Consider the following 26,921-nt stretch of genomic DNA (forward strand, 5'->3'; position numbering starts at 1 on the left):
TGTTGAAATCAGAATTTCAAAATTGAATAGAAATTAGTTTCATGATACATGTGGGAAGTGAAGTGGAAACCTGGCAGTGAGCATGACTGGGTAAGAAGCAAGGCACAAAGGTCCAAGGACCATTGAGGACTCGGGGTCTGTTTATAAATAGAAGGTTGGGGCGAGTCAGGATAAGGATATAATTTGCAGCCAGGGATCAAGGCCTGTAAGCCAACAGAATTCCTGGGAAAGGAGAGGCCAGTGTGAATTATATAGAAGGTGCAGGCCATTGGGCTCAACTCAGTCTTGTAGACGTTTACACTCCACTTGAGTTTCCTCCCACCCCTCTTCACCCAAACCTGCAAGTGATCTTCTCTTCTTTTCTTCCTCATGTGTTTATCTAGTTTCCCCTTTTGGAAGGCACTCAACAAAGCACCACAGGGGAGCCTTGTGAAGAAGATGGAAGACCAGCGAAGAAAGGAGGAAATGGCAGTATGAATATGGAATTGGCTCACTGAAAGGTAGCTGTGCGTGGTGTTAGGTGGATATTTTTCACACTGCAACCTGGTTTTCAATGTGTTCCTCAAGAGATAGTTATGGGTCCATTATACTCCTCAGTTAAACAACCTAGACTCAAGTGCAGGGAGCATCGTTATGAGGTTTGCAGATGAAATGAAGATTGGCAATGCAGTAGGTTGTTGTTAGTTGTAGATCTCAAGATGACATAAGGATGGAGCACCACAATTACAAGGGCGATTAAGGATGGGCAATAAATGCTGGCCTATCTAGCGATGCCTGCATCCCAAGAATTAATTTTTTAAAAGTACGTGAAATGGGCAGAAGCATCACAGATGGACTTTTATATGGAGAATCGTGAAGTGTTGCAAACTGTGCCGACTAATATCTAAAGGCAGTGCACTATAAATGGCACGGGTTTGCAAAGTGTAGAGGAGCAGAGAAACCTGTGCGTCTATATACATAAATCTTTAAAGGTGGTAGGGTCTGTTGAAATGCTTGATAAGAAAGTAGGTGGGCAACTTTGATTTGATGCAGGCTGCACGGTGGCGCAGTGGGTTAGCACTGCGGCCCCACGGCGCCGAGGTCCCAGGTTCGATCCCAGCTCTGGGTCACTGTCCGTGTGGAGTTTGCACATTCTCCCCGTGTTTGCGTGGGTTTCGCCCCCACAACCCAAAAATGTGCAAGCTAGATGGATTGGCCACGCTAAATTGCCCCTTAATTGTAAAAAATGAATTGGGTACTCTAAATTATAAAAAAAACTTTGAATTGATAATCTATGCCTCTACGTGCGAGAGATCATACTAAGGTTGAGGGCAGCGCGGTAGCACAGTGGTTAGCACTGTTGCTTCACAGCGCCAGGGACCTGGGTTCGATCCCGGCTTGGGTCACTGTCTGTGCGGAGTATGCACGTTCTCCTCATGTCTGCGTGGGTTTCCTCTGGCGCTCCGGTTTCCTCCTAAAAGTCCCGAAAGACGTGCTTGTTAGGTGAATTGGACATTCCGAATTCTCCCTCAGTGTACCCGAACAGGCGCTGGAGTGTGGATATTTTCACAGTAACTTCATTGCAGTGTCAATGTAAGCCTTGTGACACTAATAAAGATTATTATTATAAATCACTGTTTAGGCCTTAGCAGCAGTATTGTGGGCAATTCTACATGTCACACTCCAGGAACGATGCATAGGTCTTAGACAAATGTACAGACGACTTAACAGAATGTTACCAATGTTTATAAGAGGAGGCTGGAAAAGACTCGCTCCTTGGAATGGAAAAGACTCTGAGACAACCGAATGGAGATTTTCAACATGATGGGTGGTTTGATAGACGAGTTGGCGAAAAGCCATTCCCGCTGGCAAGTTAGTAGAAAACAAGAGGTCACAGATTTAAAATTATTGGTAATAGTTTGAGAGAGGAATCCAGGAAAATCTTTTTCACTCAGGTGTTGGGGTCTGGGAGGCTCCACCCGAAGATGTGGTGGAAGCAGATTTCACAAACAATTTTAAGAAGGTAGTTGGGCAGGCAGACAAGGATGAAGAAATGGCAGGGTTACAGACAAGAAGTGGAATGTGGGGCAAAGCATCACTGCTCTTTCAACAAACCAACAGAGACAATATGGGCTGAATGGCACCTGTGCCATACCGCCTCTGTGATTTTCATGAGAAATGCATCAATGCTATTTGCTTAACTTCTCCATGTGGTAGCACGTTCCATTTCTCCTCGGTCTTTGAGGAAAGAAGTTGCTCCTGAATTTCCCATTAGATTTATCAGTGGTCATCTTGTATTTAAGGCTTTTAGTCTATCTAGGAAGAAGTTTAAACTTCCAATGGGCAATTACCTGGCACCTAAAACCCTTCAAAACTCCAGTTTCAATTGGAGACTTTGGTGGTTCCGACCCTCTTAGCAGAATAATTACCCAGGAAATGTTAGGATTAAAATGACTTCTAATTCCTGGGTAGCTAGGGTACTGACCGTCCCAACCACCTGACTAAGACCCAACCTTCCTGACCACCACTACTCTCCCAACACCCGACTACATCCCTGACCACCCCTCACTTGCCCCCAACTCTCCTGACCATCAAACACTCCTGACTACTCTCCCACACCACATCCCAACTACCCTCCTGACTACCCCCAACTTTCTGATAACCCCTGACTTCTGTACTTCTGAAGCTTTATAAAGCACTAGTTAGGCCCCATTTAGAATACTGTGGGCCCCACACCTCAGGAAGGACATACTGGCACTGGAGCGGGTCCAGCGGAGATTCACACGGATGATCCCAGGAATGGTAGGCCTAACATACGATGAACGTCTGAGGATCCTGGGATTATATTCATTGGAGTTTAGGAGGTTGAGGGGAGATCTAATAGAAACTTACAAGATAATGAATAGCTTAGATAGGGTGGACGTAGGGAAGTTGGTTCCATTAGCAGGGGAGACTAGGACCCGGGGGCACAGCCTTAGAATAAAAGGGAGTCACTTTAGAACAGAGATGAGGAGAAATTTCTTCAGCCAGAGAGTGGTGGGTCTGTGGAATTCATTGCCACAGAGGGCGGTGGAAGCCGGGACGTTGAGTGTCTTTAAGACAGAAGTTGATAAATTCTTGATTTCTCGAGGAATTAAGGGCTATGGAGAGAGAGCGGGTAAATGGAGTTTAAATCAGCCATGATTGAATGGTGGAGTGGACTCGATAGGCCAAATGGCCTTACTTCCTATGTCTTATGGTCTTATGGACTGTGCCCCACTCACCGCTGACTACCCTCCTGACCCTCTGACATCCCTCCCACCTCAATTGACACCCCAATCCCCTTTACTGATCCTAACCCATCCTAACCCCATTGAAACATGCCGACCCATCCTATCTCCTCCCTGACACATCCTAACTACTTACCTTCTCCCTGGATTCTCAAAGTGACATGTTAAATACAGGGACCTTTAAACCTATCGCTTTACAGCCACGAGTCCCATAAAAATGAGACGTGGATGCACTTGCGTTGACGCTACTGGAAAAGCGTGAGAACCAGGGGAACACTGCACATTTCTCATCAGGCTGGGACGGAGGCTTAGCTGAGAAATATGCAGCTCTCGAACTGGGTAAGTAAAAAGGGGCGGCATGGAAAACCAAAGTGATTTTTTACAAATTAATTCAAGGATGTGGGTCTTGAGGGTCTGACATACCAGGACCACCAAGAAGGTCCCCCTCCAAAGGTCTTTGTAACATCACTCCAGGGTAATGGGACTGTGTTGGCACTGTCAGCATACAAGACAGGAAAGTGGTGATCACTCACTGTGGGGAAAGCTATGGTGCTCTTCAAGATCTGATTAAGTCTGACTCCTGTCTTTCTGCTGACATCGCGCTCACACCCATCGTCTGAGCTGAGTCTGCATCGGGGGCTTTTAATCTTGGACCACTGTACGGGGAGGGGGAAACAGGGGGCGGGGGGTGCGGGCATGTCCACTGTGAATATTAATGTGACTGCGGCTTCACATGTATCTGGTGTGAAATGGTTTAATGGTGAACATTTTAACGTGACAGATTAACATTCCCCCTAGCTGCGGATAGTGACCTCACCAGTGCCCACTGAGTGCTCCTCACTCTTCTCGATCATCCGTGGCCTTGTGCTATGTCCGGGTGTGTCCCCAGGAAGCACATCAGAGGTGGAGGCAGCCTGCTGCTTTCTGCGCCTTAAGGCCTTTGGTGCTCTTGGCGGACATCCTCTGGAGGGCCTGGAGCCGGGGGGCCCTGGCCGACTCACCGGATTCACGGGCGACGCCGTGTCACCCTGTTCTGCCCGCTGCCCTTGAGATGCACGGGTGTCAGGAGGAAGAGGAATCAGAAGATTGAGAGACCGCAGTACTCTCCTTGGTGGCATGCTCCAGTTGGCCTCTAGCACTTCCTCCTCCCTGAGGGTGCCAGTAGGGCCCTAGCTTCTCCATGGGACAGAGGGGCAGCTGGAGTGAGCTCCAGAAGCCTCCGAGTCATCTAGTTCTGCCAGTCCTGAAAGGCTCTCCGTTGACTGCACCATGGTGTAGACACCCTCAGTGGTGGTCTCCAGCGACTGGTCCACGTTCTGGAGTGCCTCGGCAATGTCCACCTATCCCTCATGATGGATCATGATGTTGATGCCCTCAGCAATGATTGTCACAGACTGAGCCATGCTTTGGGCACCACCACTCAAGTCGTGGGCAGCATGCTCCAGGTTTTCCACTGCGGTCGCCCTTCTAGCAGTCTTGGCCTCGTTGCCATATATTGCTGGCACCAGCTTCTGCGCCAGTTGGCCTTTCAGTCTCTGGAATGTTGCTGACACCCCCTCCTGAATCACAAGGCTCTGCCCTATCATCTGCATCAGCTCTGGGAGACCTTGTCCAGAGGCTCAACAACTGGTTGTGACCTAAGCTGTGTCTTGGGAACCAGCAGACCTCTAATTGCTGCCTCCCTTGGATGCTCCTGCCTCCACTTGATGTGCAATGTGCATCAGCACCTGTGTGGTGCTCACTATGTTATTCCCTGAGTCTGAATAAAGATTGTAGACTTCCAGTTAACACTAATACTTTATTCAATGGGTTTGTTCTGTTTCCAGAGCTTAACTAGATATAATACAGTCAAGAGGTCTGACCAGTGAAGCTAAGGTAAGCTGCCTATGCTGAGCTGTCTCTGTCTGCTGCTGCTCACTAGCCCTGTGCGTCTGAAAGAGGTGGATCCTACCTTGGGCTGGACCCTTTATACACATCCCTGATGCCCTCTAGTGATGCTGTAGCTGTTACATCTGTCTGCAGTCCCTGGTGTATGTGCAGATCCATGTACAGATGTACAGATCACTACATTCCCCGCCCCCCTTTTATTGGACATGTTTTCTAGACTGGCCTCAAGAAAACTGTACATAACAAGTGGTGAGAATATGCAAATCTGCACACTGTGAAAATGATAAAAGTAATACAGAAACAATTGACTGTGTTGTGAGTCCATCGTGAGAAATGTCCATATTTGTCTTGTGTGTGTGTTGAAGTGTCGTTACAAATCTAGCGGTCGGGTGCCTTACGGCTTCTGCTGGAGCGTCTTAACGGTGGTAGTAGGGATGATGGTTTGATGTCATCAAGAGTACTGTCTGGCGAGGAACGGCCTGTGGACAAATGGACTCGGTCAAGTCCAGTGTGGGAAATACTGGCGTTGTAGGTCGAATCTCTAATAGATCCCGACGGTTACGGCGAAAAAGTACTCCCGCAGACGATTTGACAATGTAGGACCGCGGTGCCTCCTGCCTGATCACCGTGGCTGACTCAGACCATCTGCCTTCTGGGTCCCTGATTCTGATGGTGTCACCTATTGTCAGTGGCTTGAGTGGGATCGCATGTTGATTGTAGTATAGTTTTTGTTTGGAGCATAGTGCCCGCATGTCATCGAGAATCGGTGTGTTGCCGGGGTCTTGGAATTGCTTTGCTGGTAGGGCTCTCTGGGTGTCTCTGCCGAAGAGCATTTGCACTGTCGACAGTCCTGAGCTCAATGGGGTTGCTCGGTACGATAACAGAGCTAGGTTGATGTCGGAACGTGACTCGGCTGCTTTGCTGATGAGTCGTTTAATGATGTGGACACCTTTTCCCCTGTTCCATTTGATTGCGTGTAGCGATTCTGTGTCTGACCTCGACTTTTTCCTGTGCTTGTGGTATTGATTCCGTATGTCATCGTTCGTGAAAGCTATTTTGCTTGTTTGTTCTGCAGCAGATGTGAATTTGTGAGATTCTTTATCATGCCATGGCATGTTTGTAGTCTTGTCATTGTTTCGCAGTGTGCTGTGGCATTGTCCTTCATGTGCAGAGTTGTACCATGTTGTACAGGTCGTTGTTTCATTGTTGTTGTTTCTGACGTTTCTGTCTTTGTTGTTTTCGTTGTCGTTCTTGTTGTTGTTTTTGTCGTTTCTGTCTTGGTTGTTTTCGTTGGCATTCTTGTTGTTGTCATTCGTGTTGTTCTTTTTGCCGAGCTTGTTGATTCTGTTTTTGTTGTTTTCGCTTTTATTCTTGTTCTTTTTCTTGTCATGCTTGTTGTTTCTGGGATGCTTCTTGTTGCTTTTGTCGTTCTTGTTGCGCCGCATGTTGTTTTTGTTGTTGTTCTTGTTTTTGCTATGCTTCTTGTGGTTTTTGTTGTTCTTGTTGTGCTCAATGAGTGTGCCATGTGGATTATTTGAGTCATTGTCACAATTATTGGAGTCAGTGTCCTTTGTGGTATCTGCTACATTAAGCGTTTCTTCTTGAGAATTGTGAGAATGATCTGATGTTGCATTGATGTTGGTACATCAGTCATTTGTGGTGGATTCGATTCCTCTTCTTTGCTTACTTGGTACTCCTCTTCTAGAGTCATTTCTGGTTCACTTGAATCATCATTGATTTCTAGGTGCTCCTCTTTTGGAGTCATTTCAGGTTCATTTGAATCATCTGTGATCTCTTTGTGCTCCTTTTCTGGAGTCAAAATCTTCACGATTTCATTTTGTTGTGGGTTGTGGTGCTCCTTTTCTGGAGTTAAAATCTTCAAGATTTCTATTGACGTGGTCTCTCTGGACTCTTGGTGCTCCTCTTCTGGAGTCAAAATCTTCAGGATTTCTATTGACGTGGTCTCTCTGGACTCATGGGTGGCCGTCCTCTGATTATTGAGTGCTTCTGTGCAGACGAGCTGAGATACGTCAGTCTCGCTGTGATCCTGCACATCCTGTATGGGAATTGTGATTTCTTCGTCACTTGTCTCACATACTGTGGGTAGACATTCAGTGTCTTCTTCTGGTGGCTCAAATAAGCTTGATAGATCTTCATGGTCTTGTACATGCATGGTGTTCGCTATGGAGTCTTTGCTTGCTTCCATTTTTGAGTCTGTTACCGAGCTGTCTGAGGAGGCTTGCGTCACTCTCTTTGTGGAGGCTTGTGTCGCTCTCTTTGTGGAGGCCTGTGTCGCTCTCTTTGTGGAGCCCTTCATCGCTCTCTCTGTGGAGTCTATCATCGCTCTCTTTGTAGAGTCTTTCATCGCTCTCTCTATGGAGTTTGTCATCACTCTCTCTGTGGAGTCTGTCATTGCTCTCTTTGTGGAGTCGTGCAGTGTTCTCACTGTAGAGTCGATCTGTGCTCTCTCAACGGAGTCGTTCTATGCTCTCTGTGTGGCGTCATCTTTGACTTGAGTATTGCTGTCATCCCATGTATCGACGATTTGCCATGATATTGGATTCATCCACCATGAGAAGTGTCGTATTGAGCTTTTCAACCATGTTGCTGATGCTGTGATCAAGATCTTCGGATAATTCAGCAATGTCTGAGCAATATTGTGTGTATTGTTCGATAGACAAATCATCACTTTTTGTTTCGGAGTTGTGATCGTTCTCTTCATGTTCAACGAACAAATCATCTTCTTGTGTGGAGGCTGGGACTCTTCGTGGTGTGTGGACCACTCTCTGTTTCTTGGCGTCAGGCCGCAGCATAATCCTGCGCTCACGAGTCGGGATGTCATATATGCTGGACTGAAGATTCCCCAATCCGAAGAACTCATCGTCGGGGTCTTCACGGTACAACACCTCTAGTTGCGGTTCGGATTTGGTACTGGGGTAGCCATCTCCCAAGATGAAATCTTAGTCTGAGTCGTAGTCTACAAGGACCATATAATCTTCTAGGGCGGTGCTAACTGCTTGTTCCAGGGTGTTGTGAAAGTTATTTTCAACTGCTGGTGTAAGTTCGGGCATTGTTCTGTCTTTTGAGGCAAGAAAATTGGGTTTTGCAGCTTTAAATTTCTTTTTGTTCATTTTCGTGCATTTCCCTTTTAAGTGGGCGTGGTCCTGGTCCTCTGACGTCATCACGTTCGTGACGTCATGCGTAGGACTTGATTGCCCATGCGCACTCCGAGTTTCCTGTACTGTGCGCTCTTTTCGCAACTGCGCATGTGCGGCTCCCTTCTCAAGATGGCCGCCGCTCAGAACCTCCGTCTTCCTCCGATTCAACCCTGCCTCCGCATCATGGTGAATGTTCACGCCATTTTTACCAATTTTGTTTTCTAACTAATGATTCTGTGTTTGTGGAGCTCAAAGTATTGATTTTGTTTTTGTTCATAAGCAAGGCATTTTTGCATAGCGATTTCTAGAGTTAGATACTTATTTTGTGAAAGTTCTTCCCTCAAATTTTTATCATCTAGTCCAGAAATTAATTGATGCATTATCACAGTGTCTCTGGAATAAGCATAATCACAGCCGTGTGGTATTAACTTGAGATTTGTAATCAAATCAGAGATGGGCCCTCCGTTTTTCTGACAAGATTTAAATCTTTCCAGCATCTCACCAGATGGACTGTTACAGTGTTCATCAAATTTCTTGAGTATAACTTCTAATTTGGTGTTGTCCTCACCTTCTAAGTAATTAAAGCAATTATAGATTTCTCTAGCTTCATGCCCTCCTGTTGAGAGTAGTAGGGCTATTTTTGTTGCGTCAGAGGTAGTGCTTAAATCATTAGCTGTGATAAATATTTGGAACAGCTGTTCAAACATTTTCCAGTTATAACTTAAGTTACAGGCTGTTTCCAGCTGTCATGGTGTTCCAACAAGTTCCATCAAATCAGTTAGTCATCGAGGATCCATTTGCTGCGAAGTCTTCCACAGTCGAATATGCGGTTTAAGTTTTTCTTCTGTTGCTGGTGTCTAGCTAGCTTTCTGAAATCACACCTGGTACCATATGTTATTCTCTAAGCCTGAATAAAGATTGTAGACTTCCAGTTAACACAAATACTTTATTCAGTAGGTTCATTCTGTTTCCAGAGCTTAACTAGATATAAAACAGTCAAGAGGTATGACCAATGAAGCTAAGGTAAGCTGCCTATGCTGAACTGTCTCTCTCTACTGCTGCTCACTAGCCCTGTGCGTCTGAAAGAGGCGGATCCTACCTTGGGCTGGACCCTTTATACCCGTCTCTGATGCTGTTACATCTGTCTGCAGTCCCTGGTGTATGTGCAGATTTATGTACAGATGTACAGATCACTACACTCACGAGATAGTGCCACCGAAGCCTGTTCACTACTGTCACCCACTGAAGAGTGTGTCACTGCACTGATGGAAGGTGGGGTGATAGCTGTGATGCCTGGGGGCTGGTGGTCTCCTCAGAGCTCTCATCCCAGGTATTCTCTTGGATGGGGGTGGGGGGTGGAAACGACTCCGGATGGCTCGGCTTCATCAGATGGTGATCCTGCAATACAATGGACATGTGATCAGTGAAAGGGAAAGGCTAATTTCATGGGACATCAACAACTCTCCTCAGACAGATCATCTGCATGTAGGGACAGTGGATCCTCACCTCTCTGGCAGTGACCCAAGCCGGGAATCGAACCTGGGTCTCTGGTTCTGTGAAGCAACAGTGCTAACCACTGTGGTAGGGTTTGCGAGATTGAGGGGTGGCAGGTGGAACTGATGCTGGGAGAGAGGTTGTAACTTACCCTTTCTTTTTTATAAATTTTTAAAATTAAAAATAACTTAATTTAGAGTACCCAATTATTTTTTTCCAATTATGGGTCAATTTAGCATGGCCAATCCACCTAACCTGCACATCTTTGGGTTGTGGGGGTGAAACCCACGCAGACATGGAGAGAATGTGCAAACTCCACACGGACAGTGACCCAGGGCTGGGATTCGAATCCGGGTCGTCAGTGCCGCAGTCCCACTGCTAACCACTGCGTCACATGCCGCCCCGAGCAATTTACCCGTTGAACTCATTGGAGGTTGTTTGTCTTCTTCTAACATTGGACGGCGGTCCTCCTGGTCAGGCTGCCCACATTCACTGCAGCTGCCACTGCCTTCCAGGCGGCATTGCTGACCCTACTGCTGGTTCTCCGACCCCCTCGGGGGAACAGGGTAGCCCCCCTCTTATTCACAGCATCAAGAAGCCTGGCCAGGTCGGCATTGCGAAATGGGGGGCAGGTCTGTGCATTGCCATGCTTGTGTGTTGACTGTGAGTGAGTGGTGAGGGAGTGTTTAAAAGCAGCTCCCCCTTGTTAGCGGTGAGACTCTGAGACGTGAATCGGACGGCGAGAGAGCCAGGAATAGCGAGATTCATGTGGAGTCTAATTTTTGGCACTAAGTGCCGTTGAATACAGGCCACGATCTTGCCACCAGCCGCCGGGAAACACCCCATCAGACGCGCCCAAAATCAATGTTTGTCTGCTGAAGCATCATTGCTTGAGTTCCCAAATCTATTCATTCTGAAAATGATTGCCGCAACTTTAGTTGATATTTCATTGCACAGTGTAGTGCTATTTTCTGAAATACCCCATGGCCTACTGAAAGCAATAATTACGCTTTCCAGAAAAGAGATCACAGCTAAATATGAACTTCACCTGGCTTCAAATCATCTTGAAGGCTTTTCTGCAGTTGTGCTTAATTTCCACAAAATTTGAGCATCAGCCAATGTGACATATAATGGCTGAGGTTCTCCCGCAATTGGCGGGATGGCCCGACGCCGGCGCCAAGAGCGGCGTGAACCACTCCGGCATCGGGCCACCTGGAAGTTGCGGAATCTTCCGCACTTCCGGGGGATAGGCCGGCGCCGGCGGGGTTGACGCCGCGCCAACCAGCGGCGAAGGGCCGCCGTGGGCCAGCGCGAGTTGGTGCATGTGCAGAATGGCCGGCGTGTTTCCTGCGCATGCGCAGGGGGTTTGTTCCTCGCGCCGGCCATGGCGGAGCTTTACAGAGACTGGCTCGGAGGGAAAGAGTGCACCCACGGCACAGGCCCGCCCGCAGATCGGTGGGCCCCAATCGCGGGCCAGGCCACCGTGAGGGCCGGATCCCCCCGAGGACTCCGCTAGCCACCCTCCAAGCCAGGTCCCGCCGGGATGGACCATGTCCAATCCACGCCGGCAAGACTGGCCGAAAACGGGCCACCGTGGCCCGGAGGATTGCCGGGGTGGGCGCTGCCAATGGCCCCCAACCGGCGCGATCCCCGCCCCCACCCAAAAACCGGTGTTGGAGAATTCGGCAGCCAGCTTCGGAGCGGCAGGGCGGGATTCACACCGCCCCCCGGGGATTCTCCGACCCAGAGGGGGATCGGAGAATCCCACCTAATGTTCTTTTAGTATTTTGAAAATGACAATTGTTTCCCTTTTAAATTCAGAGCAAATGATTATATTGGGGTGAATTTTATGATGGGGGGAGGAGGCATGGGGGAGGGTGTACACGCATGCCACCTCCAACGTTACAAAAGATCAGTCGTAAACTGGATAACTTTAAGAAAGGCTGCCCTTCAGCAATATTATGCTGCGAGCAGCTTTAACAAGCGGCAGTGGGAGTTTCACCCCCTCAGTGGAATGGAATACATCCTTGAAAATTTGCAGTTCCAACAGCACCAAAACCCAGTAGTGGACACCACTGGAACTGCAAGCAGACTGTATGGACACTAGACTGTTAGGCCCAGGACTTTAGCGTGGGGAGGAACCATGAACGGGCGGCATGGTGGCACAGTGGTTAGCACTGCTGCCTCACAGCTCCAGTGTGTGGAGTTTGCACTTTCTCTCCGTGTATGCGTGGGTTTCCTCCGGATGCTCCAGTTTGCTCCCATAGTCCAAAGGTCTGCAGGTTAGGTGGGTTGGACATGCTAAATTGTCCCTTAGTGTCCAAAAGGTTGGTTCTGTAGGATTACTGGGGATAGGATGAAGGCGTGGCCTTAAGTAGGGTGCTCTTTCCAAGGGCCGGTGCAGACTTGATGGGCTGAATGGCCTCATTCTGCACTGCAGGGATTCTATGAAAGGAACCCTAGGGAGAAAAGGCACGGACTCGGCTTTTGGAGGCTGGGGGAGCGGCTCAAGAGTGCCTGAATGATGCAGATAGGGCACCCAACAAAGGAGGTACCCTCAATTCCTTCCCATATTTCCACCTCAGTGAAAATGTGGCCTGTCCACTCTGGCCTGCTTTTGACTGCTACAGGCATTAGATTCACTGCATTTGTAAATCGATGGCCTAACATCGGTTATAGTATGCACCTTGTAGACCAAAGAAGGAGCCTTAACTAAAACGATAGGTAGTGTAAAATGAGCACGTGCATCCTAGCCGTCATGTTGGACTTTTAGGTGCTCGTTTTAAAATGGGTATGGCTTGCTCGAATTTCTAGGCCCTTGTGTCTTTAAATATTTTCTGTCGCAGCCTTAATTTCTATCCTATTATTGAAGAGAGTAAATCTTCTGACTGATTCTGAGCATTGCCTTTGAGTGTCTGAAATGTTTTCTTGAGCTGCACTGCCAAGTCGTTTCGCAAAGGATAAAAGATAAGCCAGTACACATGAAACAGAGCACATATAATTGAGCTCTGATGAAGAGTTACACACAGACGTGTTAGATTGCGATCAACACTGTGCATTTCAAACATTTTCCACTTTGTAAATGAGAAAGAAATGAAACAAGTGGTGGCAACTAATAATTATTTCACATAGCACAGCCTAAAGAAAGGCACGTAACATCGTCACAGCAGGTTATCTCAAGAAAGCATCTGCAACTAGCTTTGAGATAAGTAAGCCACCACATAAAGCCGTGCAGAGTTAAACTTGGTCTGGATGTTAGCATGTTCTAATTTGGTACGCCCACTGTTAGCATCCAACCACAGGGTAATCAGCCTCCACACAGTTCATTATTTTCTGCTGAGTATCAACAAGATAGCAATGTCCTAACAACGCTCTGGCTATGTTACGTTAAATGGTTACCAGTAATTGCTACTTGCTCCAAGTTTTCTGGTATCAGGAAATGAAGGCCATCTTAGTGAAAAAGATAGTCTCAAACTTTCCCGTGGTTGTCATTATCTGGCATTATCTGTTCCCCTCAGGACAAACTCCAAGGTGTGAAAGGAATGCAAAACGGGTGGTGGCACATAGTAGCCGCTCCTACTAATTTCCTGTTCTGTTGGGCTGCTATCATCCATTTTTCTCCATCCCTCCTCCTCAGACCTGTTACACTGGCAACTGTTGGCAGACTGCCAAAAATACGAGAAATGTTTCTTTGAATAAAGGCATCAGGGCCGATTTCCCCACAGGTAAACATTTTATCGGAGGCCCAACATATTGCAACTGAGGTATTCTAAATCTATCATGGGAACGGATGACCTTCAAACTAATGTTGATCTAGTGGATCTCCCTGAAACTTTCCCAGGGCCACCTTACCATCCACAGTATGAGGGAACCGAAATTACAAACTTGGGGGTGAAATTGGCCCATAATAGCTGGAGCGAATCGGCAGACTATTATACGGTGTCCAATTCTCTATTTCATTGACCTCAATGCTGAGACCACTGTCGTTTCCAATTTATATCGCTGGATTCAGGAACTCAAGAAACATGGGGAAATCTGCAGATTACATCAAGTCTGGAGGAACTTGGAGGGCGGTGGGGGGGAACGGGGGGGGGGGGGGGGTGGGGGAGACGATATTCAGAAGTTACAGAACGAGCCACACAAGTGGGCAGAACAATAAGAGATTAAACTTAATGTAAACAAGTGTAAATTAGAAATACTGGACGTGTACAGTCTGAATAGTGTTGAACTAGCCGAGGATGAAGTTGAAGGAGATCTAGGAATCTTAGGTGCCAAATGCAGAGTAAGAAGGAAAGTAGGGTGCTGAACTATATAACCAAAATAGTAGATGGTCAGACAGAAAAGGTAATGATTAAACTGTACAGTGCTCAGGTCAGACAGCATCTTGAATACTGCATCCATTTCTGGTTGCTGAAAACAACAGACACAGTCTGGAGGCAATAGATGGTAGAGCCACAAAGATAAATCCCAGACCCTGGGGTCTGTTAATAGTACAGGACGGAACATGGAGGTAGAAGAAACAAATGTTCCAATTAGTAAAAGATATTAAAAAAAATATCTAATATCAGGAAATGCTTCTTCACACAAAGCGTGACCGAAATGTGGAATAAACTTCCTGATAAAAGGTGATGGTGACAAGAACCCTAGAATTGTTTTGAAAATTATTGAAATGTTACATTTGGGGACCATGTGAATGAATCTGTCTGGGTTGAGGATGCACGATGGATGACTGGAATTTCCTCATACATTTACATTATGATCATGAGATCTTTTTCAAAAGCCATGCTCAAATTTCCTGATAAACTGCTCTCTCTTAAGATTGCAAAAGTTATCTCTAATGATCCCTTTGAATAAATTGCTTATAAGAAAGCTCAAATGGTTTCCTGTTCTGAAACATTTCTTTTTTAAATCTAGCCAGCACATATAACTCTCAGTATTTTCTGTCATTACTGCACTGAAACCGACGGCATGTTCTGGAGTCCTCACACGTGCAGCATAAACGCGGAGTTCCAGAGGCTGTTGTCAGTGATTCTTTGTTTCACCAGAGGGTGCGCTGTTGATGCACCCCTGACTGCTGTGGAATTAATGAGAACTTCTACACTTAACCCTGCTAATCTCACTTGTAATAACCCTTGAAAAAGTTACACCTTGTTGAAAGAGTTGCACACTAACATCATAAATACTGCTAAAAGTTCTCACTGCTGCTGAAAAGCTAATTTTATGTTTGTGGAACAACAAACCATTTTGACAAACTCCACATATTTCAATTTTGTCATAAAATGTTTTAATCGTTATTTTAGCTTCTAATGCGCTTGATCGCATCCATCGTGCTATCTGAAAGTAATAATCAAAAGTGAAGTTATCGCGTGCTTTTAATTCCCTAGTTCGCTGTTTTTGAATGCTTCAATAGGATTGGCAGCTTATTCCTGCTTGCTGACCTCATTGCAGCTCACCAAGAAATGCCCTCGCCGCGCGCAGTGTCAGATTTAAACTGCTGTCAGGAAAGAGGAAATCCACGCCACAGAGATCGATCGCTAGATCTTGGTGGACAGCTCTCTTCCTGGCCAGTAATGACTGTTGTTGCTTCACCACTGACCACACAATTCAGCCCATTGCTTCACACAAATTATGAAAGTTTGGGTTGTTTTTTTTCCTCACATTCTTTTTTAAAAAAATTTGTTTTTATTCAAAATTTTTCAATAATTTTTACAAACCACTACAAAAAGAAAAACAGCGAAAAGAAAACATAGCAATAAAATAGAAAACAACTTAACCATTTAACAAAACAAGGTGGGGTTTTACCCGAGTATCCAAGACCTTGGACATAGCCTTTGCGAAGCCTTTCCAAAATCCTGTAAGTGTCGGGCATGCCCAGAACATATGGACATGATTTGCTGGGCTCCCTGAGCACCTCACACACTTGTCCTCAACCCCAAAGAACTTACTCATTCTTGTCACTGTCATATGTGCCCGGTGCACCACCTTAAACTGAATCATCAAGCCTGGCGCAAGATGAGGAGGAATTGACCCTGCCCAGGACGTCAGCCCACAGGCTCTCATCCAGCTCCTCTTTTTCCCATATTCAATGGTTGTTTAGGTGGCACTTTTATCGTGTATTTCTGCACTGTTACTTTCCAGTATTCAACTCCATTCTTCCACTTCATCACATCGTATGAGGTAGCAAGGTCAGGGAAGTCGAAGACATGGCTTTACAGAAGCATGGCCATTAGCAACAAAGGTTATGGCTGTTGTCTTTGGGAAAAAGACACAGCCCACGAGGATCTGGAGAACACACTGACTGAGTGGTGTTAACTTTCAGTAAAGTTCCAAAATACCCTATCAGTTATTGTCCTTAATGTTAAGGTTGTGTATTGAAACTTTCTGTTCACCGTGGGGGACAATGGAAGAGAGACATAGGGTTGTTTTTTTGGGGGGGAGGGGGGCAAGCTAGAGAGCAAGAGTGATGAAGGGAGGCAATTATTTCCCCTGAACTTGAAAATAATTTTCAAATGATATGCACCATTATTAAATATGAAGAATTTAATTTGTTGCGATCCCAGACCAGACCGCAGCAGTGGTTAGGATACTGGACAGCAACCCTAGTATATTATTTTAATTTTGTCAGACTGAGAGGAAAAGATACCTCGCTCCAGGAATGATTTCATGAACAAATAGGGAAATAGTATTTTAAAACAAACTTTATTAGCAACACAGTGTTAAAAATCTTTAACATCACACCAGAAAATAATCTCTTTAACAATGCTACTCAATACAGTGAATACAATACCCTTAACTGCTACCTTTATTCCCACTCAAAAAATAAATACCATTAGCACATAGGGATACATGCTATACAGGGATGTCTTTGAGAAAGAGAGATCTTTTGACACTGCTTTAAAGACAAGATCTGATTCCTGTCAGACTCATGCAAAAACCCTGGCCGTATTTCTTCAGAAGCTGCTTCTGCTCATCTTCTACTCAGACAGGTCTGACCTGCTTTGAAAGATTGCTAGTATGGCTATATCTTTAATTGCACTGCAGAGAGCAAACTGCTTGACTTCTGTTCATAGCTTCATCTAAAAATTCACTGACCTGCATTCTGCAAAATGCCTGATACCTCAACTCAACTCATCATTTTACCAAGCTGAAATCTAATTAACTCCACAGAGAATCCCCTTAATCCAAACAAAATTGCATTAGCCCAAGCTTTTTAGGATGGTTTAATTGCACCCCTGGCTCCCAAAACCTTTGTTGTCTATCAAACAAGGATTTCTTTTAGAACATGACTGCAGCAGTCAAAACTAACCAGGGCTTTTAACCCCTTACTGCACCAAGTAACTATAACACAATGCATCTCAAATTCCTACATTCATCACAAATGCAACAGAAGTACATTTTGTGACATGCCTGCTGTAATTAGAATGCAAAATGATTCATTGGAACAGAATCAGAGAAGGATAAACTGACATAATTTACATAAAAACAACTTTGAAAACATGATCAATCTGTTTTGAGACACAAACTTGCAATCAAGTGTGCTAAGCTTGCACTAGAGGGAGCTGAAGGTTTCCATAATGGAGCTGTACAAAATGACAGATTTGTGGCCTGAAGGAGAGTTGGAGTGAGTGGATGGACAAGCCGGGATTAGCTAGAGCGCGAGGTGTTGGGGGCTGGATAATATTTGAAAAACTTGCAGAGATCCAGTGCAACAACAGGAATCTGCCTCCACCCCTCCCCCCATGGGCAGCACGGTGGTACAATGGTTCGCACAGCTGCCCCACAGCGTCAGGGACCTGAGTTCAATTCCGGCCTTTAGTGACTGTCTGTGTTGAGCTTTCACATTCTCTGTGTGTCTGCGTGGGTTTCCACCGGGTGCTCCAGTTTCCTCTCATAGACGTGCAGGTTAGGATCATGATGCCTGTCTAAAACCTTATGCACTGTCATAAACTCTCCCTCCCTCCAACTTGTGAAGCTCTCCCTCTCCCTCCCTCCACAGATTGTGTTACTCTCTCTCTCTCCTTCCCCAGTTTATGTTACTCTCTCTCTCCCTCCTTCCCCAGTTTGTTACACTCTCTCTCCTTCCTTCCCCAATTTGTCTTCTCAATTGCTCTAAGAGGGCTTGTGGGATTATTCCAGGCGATTTTCCTCGACTCAGATGACGTCATCCTCACAACAGGCAATTAAGCTTTGTGTTCAGAATAATCATGATGACATCAGGGCTCAGACAATGCAGTGACATTAATGGTGTTGTGTATGCAAGGAACTCAATATCTGTGAAGGCCCGATAATAGATATGGGGATCGTAATGTGCAATGAACCTCCTTCGCCTGTTTAAAATAATGCAGGAAGGATGAAAACCTCTCATTTCTGTGATTGGTCCTTGTAGCCCAGCCCTAAATGCGCTGCTGAGTGGCTGCAGACTCGGCAGGCAGTCTGAGTTTCTCTGACGTTCATGCCAACTAAAGCCAGCCTGCACTTCTTAAACCCAGGCTGGGATACACTTTAGGAGCAGGAAGAAACCTGAGTAATGGCACTGCAGGGTAGAGAGAGGGCTCCTAGGTTCTTGTTTGCAGGGATGGTAGGGAATATACAGTGAATGGTAGAACTCTCAAGAGTATTGACAGTCAGAGAGATCTAGGTGTACAGATCCACAGGTCACTGAAAGGGGCAACCCAGGTGGAGAAGGTAGTCAAGAAGGCATACGGCATGCTTGCCTTCATTGGCCGGGGCATTGAGTATAGAAATTGGCAAATCATGTTGCAACTGTATAGAACCTTAGTGTGGCCACACTTGGGGGCAGAGGTTTAAAGTGCGAGGGGCAAGGTTTAGAGGAGATATACGAGACAAGTTTTTTACACAGAGGGTAGTGGGTGCCTGGAACTCGCTGCCGGAGGAGGTGGTGGAAGCAGGGACGATAGTGATGTTTAAGGGGCATCTTGACAAATACATGAATAGGATGGGAATAGAGGGATACGGACCCCGGAATTGTGGAAGATTTTAGTTTAGACGGGCAGCATGGTCGGCGCAGGCTTGGAGGGCCGAAGGGCCTGTTCCTGTGCTATACTTTTCTTTGTTCTTTGTTCTTAGTGCAGTAGGTTGAAAGCAGGTGAGAGGTGCGCTATTTGAAAGGGGATAGGAGGCCCTGCAGACAGATACTGCAAAATCAATGGAAGTAGATAGCCACGTAGGTCGGTGCCAGAGTTAGGCTTCAAGGACCTGGATGTGGTGCAAGAACAAGTTCAACAATGTCACCCGAGTGACTGAATGCATCTTCAAATCCTAGTAAGGGCACCCTCAACCTCACACTACCCAAAGCACCAAAGCCCCACTTCTGACCGATCAACAATCTCTAGCAATCATAACTAACGCTTACCATTCTGACACTCTACCTCGCCCTCACACATTTAGCACTGCAGTATAACTCACACCCACATCTCACAGCTATTCCGCTTTGACTGGAACATCGCCCAACTGTATTGTAACACATTCACTGGCACTTTCTTGCAGGACAATGTCGCCCATATTAGACGGGCACAAAAGCAAATGAGCAGAAGGCAGACATGGTTATTTGCTGAACTTCCATGTAGAAGTTGAGGGTAACTGGAGCGGCAGGAACTGGGACCCGGACAGAAGATGTCACTGAAGCCGTCCACAATAGAGGCATGTTATGCGCCTCCTCAAATCTCTTATCCACAATCCACCCCTCCCAGGTACCCAAGAACTGCCATTTGGGCAGTCAGCAGTGCCCGAGGGTGAAGGTCCAGAAAAAGATTAGACCTCTGCCAAAGAAACACTATCATTTGTCCCGGCATTCAAATCAATCAGCTCAGATTCTGGCATTGTTCATACCGTAAGAAGGTTGTATACAGGTGGGATCTGCACGTGCCATGTCACCAGGCACGAGTGGCCTGCAGCCAGGACAGGGGGAAAGGATAGGGTGTGCTCACTTTAGAGTGAGGTCACAGGCAGGTTCTGCTGCTGAGGACTCTTATGCCGACCTCCATGGCTAATGTAAAGGAAAGGCCAAAGGGCATGCACACTTGTATGCTTGGAGCATTGGCAGGCCGTCAGAGAGCGTGTTGCCATTGTTTTTTTTTCTAAAAATATTTTTATTCAGAATTTTCAACATTTTTACAACAAATAAACCCACCCCCAACACCCCCCAAACTGCCCCGCCCCAACCCCTTGATGGCAATCAGATCCCCAAAATGTAAGACAAACAAATGCTATCTCTGGTGGAACCTCTCATCTGCCCCTCTCAGAGCAAATTTCACCTTCTCCAAATACAGGAACTCCATTAGATTTCCCCAGCCGTACCGAGGCACAGGGGGGCAGAAGCTGACCTCCGCCCCAACAGAAGCCGCCTGCGCAGAATCAGCGAGGCGAAGGCTAAAACATCTGCCCCGCACCCATCTGCAACTCCGGCAGGTCTGACACCCCGAATGTGGCCTCCAGGGGACCCGGCTCCAAGTCCACATGTAGAACCTCAGACATGGTGCTGGAAAATGACCCCCAAAATTTCCCCAACTTCAGGCAGGAGCCGAACATGTGGACAGGATTGGCTGGGCCTCTCCCACACCGCTCGCAGGTATCCTCCACCCCATCAAACAGCCGGCTCGTCCTCGCCTTCGTTACGTGAGCCCTTTTCACCACTTTTAATTGAATGGTTACCATAATACGTTCACCACAAAGGCATCAGTGGCAAAGCTCAGGCGTAAACAGTGAGAATGGCGCCAAGAAAACTACCTCCTTAAAATTTCATAGGTGGTAAATGTAGAGCTTAGCACTGATGAACAATTGCTGCTGCTCATGTCTTTGGCAAAAGAATATTCCACTCACCGGGAGTGGAGCCGCCCCAGTTATAGTCCCCCAAGTGGTGAAGGGTGCCAACACTTCTGAGTGAAGCCAAATGGGGTGGCAGTGGATTTTACTTTCTGGATCTCTTCAGGCCCACCCTGAAAAAGTCACTACACTCCCTGATCTCTCTCTCCGGGGATACAAAAACAAATGTCTTACTGCCCCCTCAATCTGAATTGGATGTTGGATACTAGGAGCTGGACTTTCCCTCGTGAGCCAGGTGCTTTGAGTCAGGAAATTTCCTGACACATTTTTGCCGTCCGGCCAAATTGAGTTTCGCGCCCGATACCGATTTGGGCTCCATGCTCCAGTCCCTCCCCGGCAGCAAAAACGAGGTTTGCGATTAGCGGTCTGAACACAGTATGTTCCGGCCTTCCGTGATGCTCAGTGGGCGTGAATTACTACAAGTATTTACAAACGTGGACTGCGTGCCATGGCTGCGTAGGCAGAATGGGAGGCTAAACAAACACTGATAAACCGTTGAAAACTGTCGGGATTGCTGTGGGATTGCTGCCTGGCCAGGGGTTGTAGCGAGTAGTGACTTGATGCCCAGTCCGTGGTCTTGCCTCGACTGGGGTGGCCTGGCTCAGACCGCCATTGCTGCCGTCTGTCATTTAAACGCACCTTTTGGTGCTACTTACAGGCTGCTGGCTGCTCACACTGCTGAGTGCTGCCTGTGTCCTTTAAATGCTCAGAAGGCCTCTGGTCATCTGGGAGCCCACCCGGGTCATCCCTCTGGTCACCCTCATACCCCAGCTGTATCAATAAGGGCGAAGTACAATTAGGAGCCCACTAGGTTTGGCACTACTTAGAAGTGCTGCCCCACTGCAGAAGAAGCAGGGGATCAGCAGAGCTCCCCAACCAGAGGACACCAGCCATTCAGTCCTGGCGTCAACATTTTTGGATGAATTCTCCGCTGGCGGGATTCCTCGTTCCGCCAGCAGCACACCCACATCCGCGGGTTCCCCACCGGCATAGGGTGGCCACGATGGGAAGTCGCATTGGCCGACACCCGGAACCGAGAATCCTTCTGCCGGCGAGGGCGCGCCACCGAGGAGCCCGCGGCTGGGGAGGTGTAGAATTCGCTCCTTAGTCTCCCAAATGGGGAATTTTGCCGTCAGAAATGTTTTCAACACTGGGGAGCTGAACTCACTGGTGAGACTGGCAAATGTCAACCCGCACACATTGGGGGTGTCCAACGGGCTAGGAAACCTCCCAGATGCCTTTACTCCTGGACCACATTGTGTGAACCAGTAGTGAATGGCTCCTGGTCCAGACCGTGCTGAGGAGGCCGTTAGTTCCCGGGCGCTGGAAGAATCCGCCGCAGACACACTTAAATGAGCCTAATGGCTCATTTAATACCCATATCCCGATATTGCCCAGCGAGGGCAAGGTCCAGATCGCGATTTCTCGGGAGGTTTGGATGAATCTCGTGAGACGTTTCGAGCGTCGCAAATCTCGTGAGAGACCTCTTGCGGGATTCAACGGCCTCGTCACATCACCAAGTGCGGCACAATGAGGCCTCATATGTGGTCATGCAAGAGGAACAAAATGTTTCTCACCAATTTCGAATAAATTATTTCCTTCCCAGTTGCCACAAACTCCTTTCTGAATTAACAGCCCTTGCAAATATTTTGGTAGGAACAGCACCACCTGCAAGCTCCCCTCATACCATCTGGAACTTAATTGCATCACCATTCCTCAATATCACTGGATCAAAATCCTGGAAATTCTTTCCGAACTGCACTGTGGGTGTATCAAGCAGATAGCCTGCAGTGATTCAAGAAGATGACTCACCGCCATCTTTTTTTAAAAAAAATCTTTTTATTGGCTTTTCTCATATTTATAAACAGTTGCTGTGTATATACATTACATTTTTCTTGCCCGTGCTAATTTAAGTTATTTTACAGAGATTTGTTTTGTCCTTCACTTAACTAACTCTATGTACATTTTGTTCCCCTCTGGATTGGTCTATGATATCACCCCCCCTTCCTCCCTCTCTTCCTCCCCCCCTTCCTGCCCCCTCTCCCCGCCCCCCCCCCCTTCCTCCCCCCCTTCCTCCCCCCATTGGCTTCAGCACCCTTCCTCTTCTCTTGTGGTTTCCCCACCTTCCTTCCCCACCCCTGGGTTGTGCAGTCCTTTGGTTCCCATCTATCTTTTTTTTTTCCCTTAGCTTACTCCTCGCTGCCGGCCTCGAACAGGTTTTGGAACAGGCCGAAGAACTGCCCCCAAGTATCCACAAAGCGTTCCTCTGACCCTCGAATGGCGTACTTAATCTTCTCCGGGTGGAGAAATTCCGAGAGGTCAGCGAGCCAGTCTGCAGCTTTGGGTGGTGCTGCCGATCGCCAGCCAAGCAGGATTCGCCGGCGTGCGATTAGGGAAGCGAAAACAAGGGCGTTGGCCCTCTTCCCCATGTGTAACTCTGGCTGCTCCGATACCCTGAAAATTGCCACTATTGGGCTTGGCTTCACCCTCACCCCCAAAACCTTGGACATAGCCTCGGAGAAGGCTGTCCAGAACCCAGCAAGCTTGGGGCAAGCCCAAAACATGTGGGTTTGGTTGGCCGGGCCCCTCTGGCACCGCTCACATTTGTCCTCCACCTCCGGGAAGAACCTGCTCATTCGGGTTCTGGTCGGGTGCGCTCTGTGCAGGAGGAGGTGGAGTTCGTCCTGCTCAGTGTTTCGCTCCAGAGTCCCCACGCTACCTCTGCCCCCAGTTCGTCCTCCCATTTTTGTCTGGTCTCGTCCAGTGGTGTTCGAGCTCTGTCCAGTAGCTGTCCGTATATTTTCCCACATAGCCCCCTTCTCACTTTAACGGGCAATCAGCAAAGGGCCTTGCCAGCGATGTCCACATCCCATTAAAGACTAATTTTAAAAATGCATTTTCTAATCTGGAAGATTTAAAGAGCTGTTACTATCCATGGAATTACCAGTCACATATTTTCATCTGAAACTTTAATTTTTTTGATGAATGGAATGGAAAATTTCACAAGTGAAGTAGGAAGGAAAGAGGATGGTGGCTAAAAATTCAGTTAGATACCACACAGGGTCGGCACGGTGGCACAGTGGTTAGCACTGCTGCCTCACAGCTCCAGGGCCTCGGGTTCAATTTTGGCCTTGGGTGACTGTCTTTGTGGAGTTTGTACTTTCTCCCCATGTCTGCGTGGGTTTCCTCTGGGTGCTCCGGTTTCCTCCCACTGCCCATAGACATGTAGGTTAGATGGATTGGCCATGCTAAATTGCCCCTTAGTGTCCAAAGATGTACAGGTTAGGTAGGGTTGTGGGGATAGAGCGGGGGAGTGGGCCTATGTTGGGTGATCTTTTAGAGGGTCGGTGCAGACTTGATGGGCCGAATGGTCTCTTTCTCCACTGTAGGGATTCTAATTCTATGGTGAAGATACGTGCACTTGAATTAAGCAGTAAAATCTGGGGCCTTGAGTTAGACATAGACATACTGGTACTCAAAGGACATGAGAGTCTCAGAGCGCAAGAAAATCTGTGAATAGACATTGCAAGGCGTTGCACACAATAAACTCCCGACGGAATAAGTGTGGAAGCTTTGAAAAGGGTCAAAGAACTGAAATCCCATGTTCATGAAAGAAGTAAGCTTCTGGGAGCTAAACGTAATGGATGAATTAGGAAACAGGACAGAGGAAATGTTACACGCAAATAGAAAGATTTATCTCAGAAATTATTTCAATACTTACAAAAATTAACTTGTACATTGACCAATGATTGAAAAGTGATAAATTATGGGCATATATGAGAATCTGTTGAATGTCACGAGCAGATGTATATTAGTAATTCACCACAACTTCAACTATTTTTAACACAAGTTTATTTTTAATTTTAAAGAAAAGTTTAAGTAAGATGACACTCATGTTAAATGTCAAGTTCCCCATTTCCTTAAAAATCCATTTACTTCTGAACCCATGTTTCAGTTCCAGGGGCAGGTTTAGCACAGAGCTAAATCGCTGGCTTTTAAAGCAGACCAAGGCAGGCCAGCAGCGCGGTTCAATTCCTGTACCAGACTCCCCGAACAGGCGCTGGAATGTGGCAACTAGGGGCTTTTCACAGTAACTTAATTTGAAGCCTACTTGTGACACTAAGTGATTTTCATTTCATTTCAGTGCTTCACCCAGCTGAGTTCTGACCATGTACGAAAAGGAAATGAGAGAAGTGACTCTAAGCAGTAAAATACAGAAGCTGGGGTTGCTTTCTTAGACATTTTTATACGTTCAAATACAACTAAGAGCAGCTCTGTGGTTAGGTACACCCTTCCTTATTTCAGTTCTCATCACTGACTGTTTCCTGTGCTCTGGACCACAAGTCGGTATGCACACTATGCAAAGAGCATCTTGCTCCAACCCGATAGCAGAAAATAGTGCTTAGCCACAATCGCAGAATCGACAGGATATATTCCTCAGTAACTTTCGTCTATTATTAGATTTTGTTTAAGAAGATGAGTGCCGTGTATCTTTTTTTCTATTAAAAAAAGTAATGTAGCAATAGCAGCAGTCCATGTCCTTGTTTGTAGAATTGTGTGCTCAAATAATAATATAATCATCTTTATTAGTGGCACAAGTAGGCTTACATTAACACTGAAAGCAATTCTTGCTCAACACCATTGGTAGTAATCACATTTCTCTGAGTAGGTGAGCATTTGTCTTAGTAGGTTAACCTGCTTATTTATTTTTCAATCATAATTTTCCCTTTGCTTGCCTGGGATACACGAGTTTGTTAAATAGTTTTATTCTACTCAAGAACTACATCAGGTTTGCCTACGTGTAAAGTACATTGAGGAAATGCTCAGTTTTAATCACATTCTGAATAAGAATAAATATACATTTGCTCAATTAGCTATTCTGTCAATGCAAAATACATCTGGGCTTTCGATATTATCCAAATTACAAAATTAATACAACCTATTTATTATTGTAACTGTTAAGAGTTTTACCTCCTGCAGATCGTCGTAGATTCCTCCTGGGGTCCTTGAGTTTCATTTGAAGATACATGGAAGTGTAACTGGATGCCATACCGTATTGTGAAAAAAAGAATGGGTTCTCCTTTTTCTAGCTTGGTGCATTCAATAATATGGAGGCATATCTGTCATCGTTTAGACCAAATACTTTTGTTCTGCTTGAGAAAGACCTTCCGCAGAACAGGAAATGGTCCTCTCCTACCTAATTGGCTAGTCAAAATGTGCTTACACAGCACCAATGGTTTCTTGACGCTGATAATTATTTTGCTGTTAATGGCAGCGATACAAATTCACTCGTTTGTTCCTAATTTTACTACCTGTTGATGGTTTGGCAGGTTCAAATAAACCATTAAAGCATTGCTGCAGGCTTAAATGTGCACTAATTTAATATTTGCAATTAATGAATAATGACAGGATGAAAAAAAAAACCTCTTGTGGTTGCAGTGTTAACTATAGAAACAGCTTAACCCTTTGGGGACTGTACCATATAAATCAAGAGGGGAAATTTTAACACCATCCAACAGGCACCATTCTGAGGCCCAGTGGATTTTAACAGCTAGGCCTCATTCACACTTGATTGATGAGATGTTTACCTGCATCATTGTCTTGGTGACGGACAACTCACCTTGGGCTGAATTTCTGCTGGTCCATGCTGGGTGATTTAAAGACGGAATATACATCTTGAAGGGCGCTTGCATTCTTATTGCTAACATTGGTTTCTGCGGTTGCTGCTAAATTCTCAATCTGGAATTTGGGTAGTAAGTTCACTGATGTAATATGGAGGTCCTAGATAAAGGGTTGGGGATGGGAGGGGAGGTACAGTCCATCAAATAGGAAAAGGATGCCAATGTAGAACATTTAAGGAGGCGATTTTCCAGCTCGGCCAAACATCCATTGACTTCCGGCGGGACCGGACAATCCCGGCAACGGGTGGAACTGGAAAATCCAACCCTTGGAGAGATGTTGCACAAGTGTTGACATCAGCAACGCACCCAAGTAAGGCATAGGGGGAGCAGGAGTGGGGTTTCACAAGGAGCAAAGCACTGGAAAATTGCCTTCGGGGGCCTCGCTCAACTCGTAACTTTTTCCTTTTCCAGCTGTACTACCCCTCTCCATCTCAAGTGACAGGCTCACACCACAACATGTTCGCACACAAGCTTCAGGTGGGCATTCTGCAGCAAAGCAGCATGGTAGCACAAGTGGATAGCACTGTGGCTTCACATCGCCAGGGTCCCAGGTTTTATTCCCTGCTGGGTCACTGTCTGTGCGGAGTCTGCACATTCTCCCCGTGTCTGGG

General features: G+C 46.5%; 1 long non-coding RNA gene across 1 annotated transcript in view; it reads right to left on the reverse strand.

Annotated features, from left to right (window-relative positions):
• LOC140425813 (uncharacterized) overlaps nt 1-25,746 on the reverse strand; it is a 43,944-nt gene extending 18,198 nt beyond the window's left edge. Inside the window, exon 1 of the long non-coding RNA XR_011948026.1 lies at nt 25,601-25,746. This is a non-coding gene — a long non-coding RNA (uncharacterized lncRNA). The remainder of the gene's footprint in view (nt 1-25,600) is intronic.
• Nucleotides 25,747-26,921: the final 1,175 nt, after the last annotated feature.

Source organism: Scyliorhinus torazame, chromosome 6 (assembly GCF_047496885.1).
Source record: "Scyliorhinus torazame isolate Kashiwa2021f chromosome 6, sScyTor2.1, whole genome shotgun sequence".
In the NCBI taxonomy this organism is placed as follows: domain Eukaryota; kingdom Metazoa; phylum Chordata; class Chondrichthyes; order Carcharhiniformes; family Scyliorhinidae; genus Scyliorhinus; species Scyliorhinus torazame.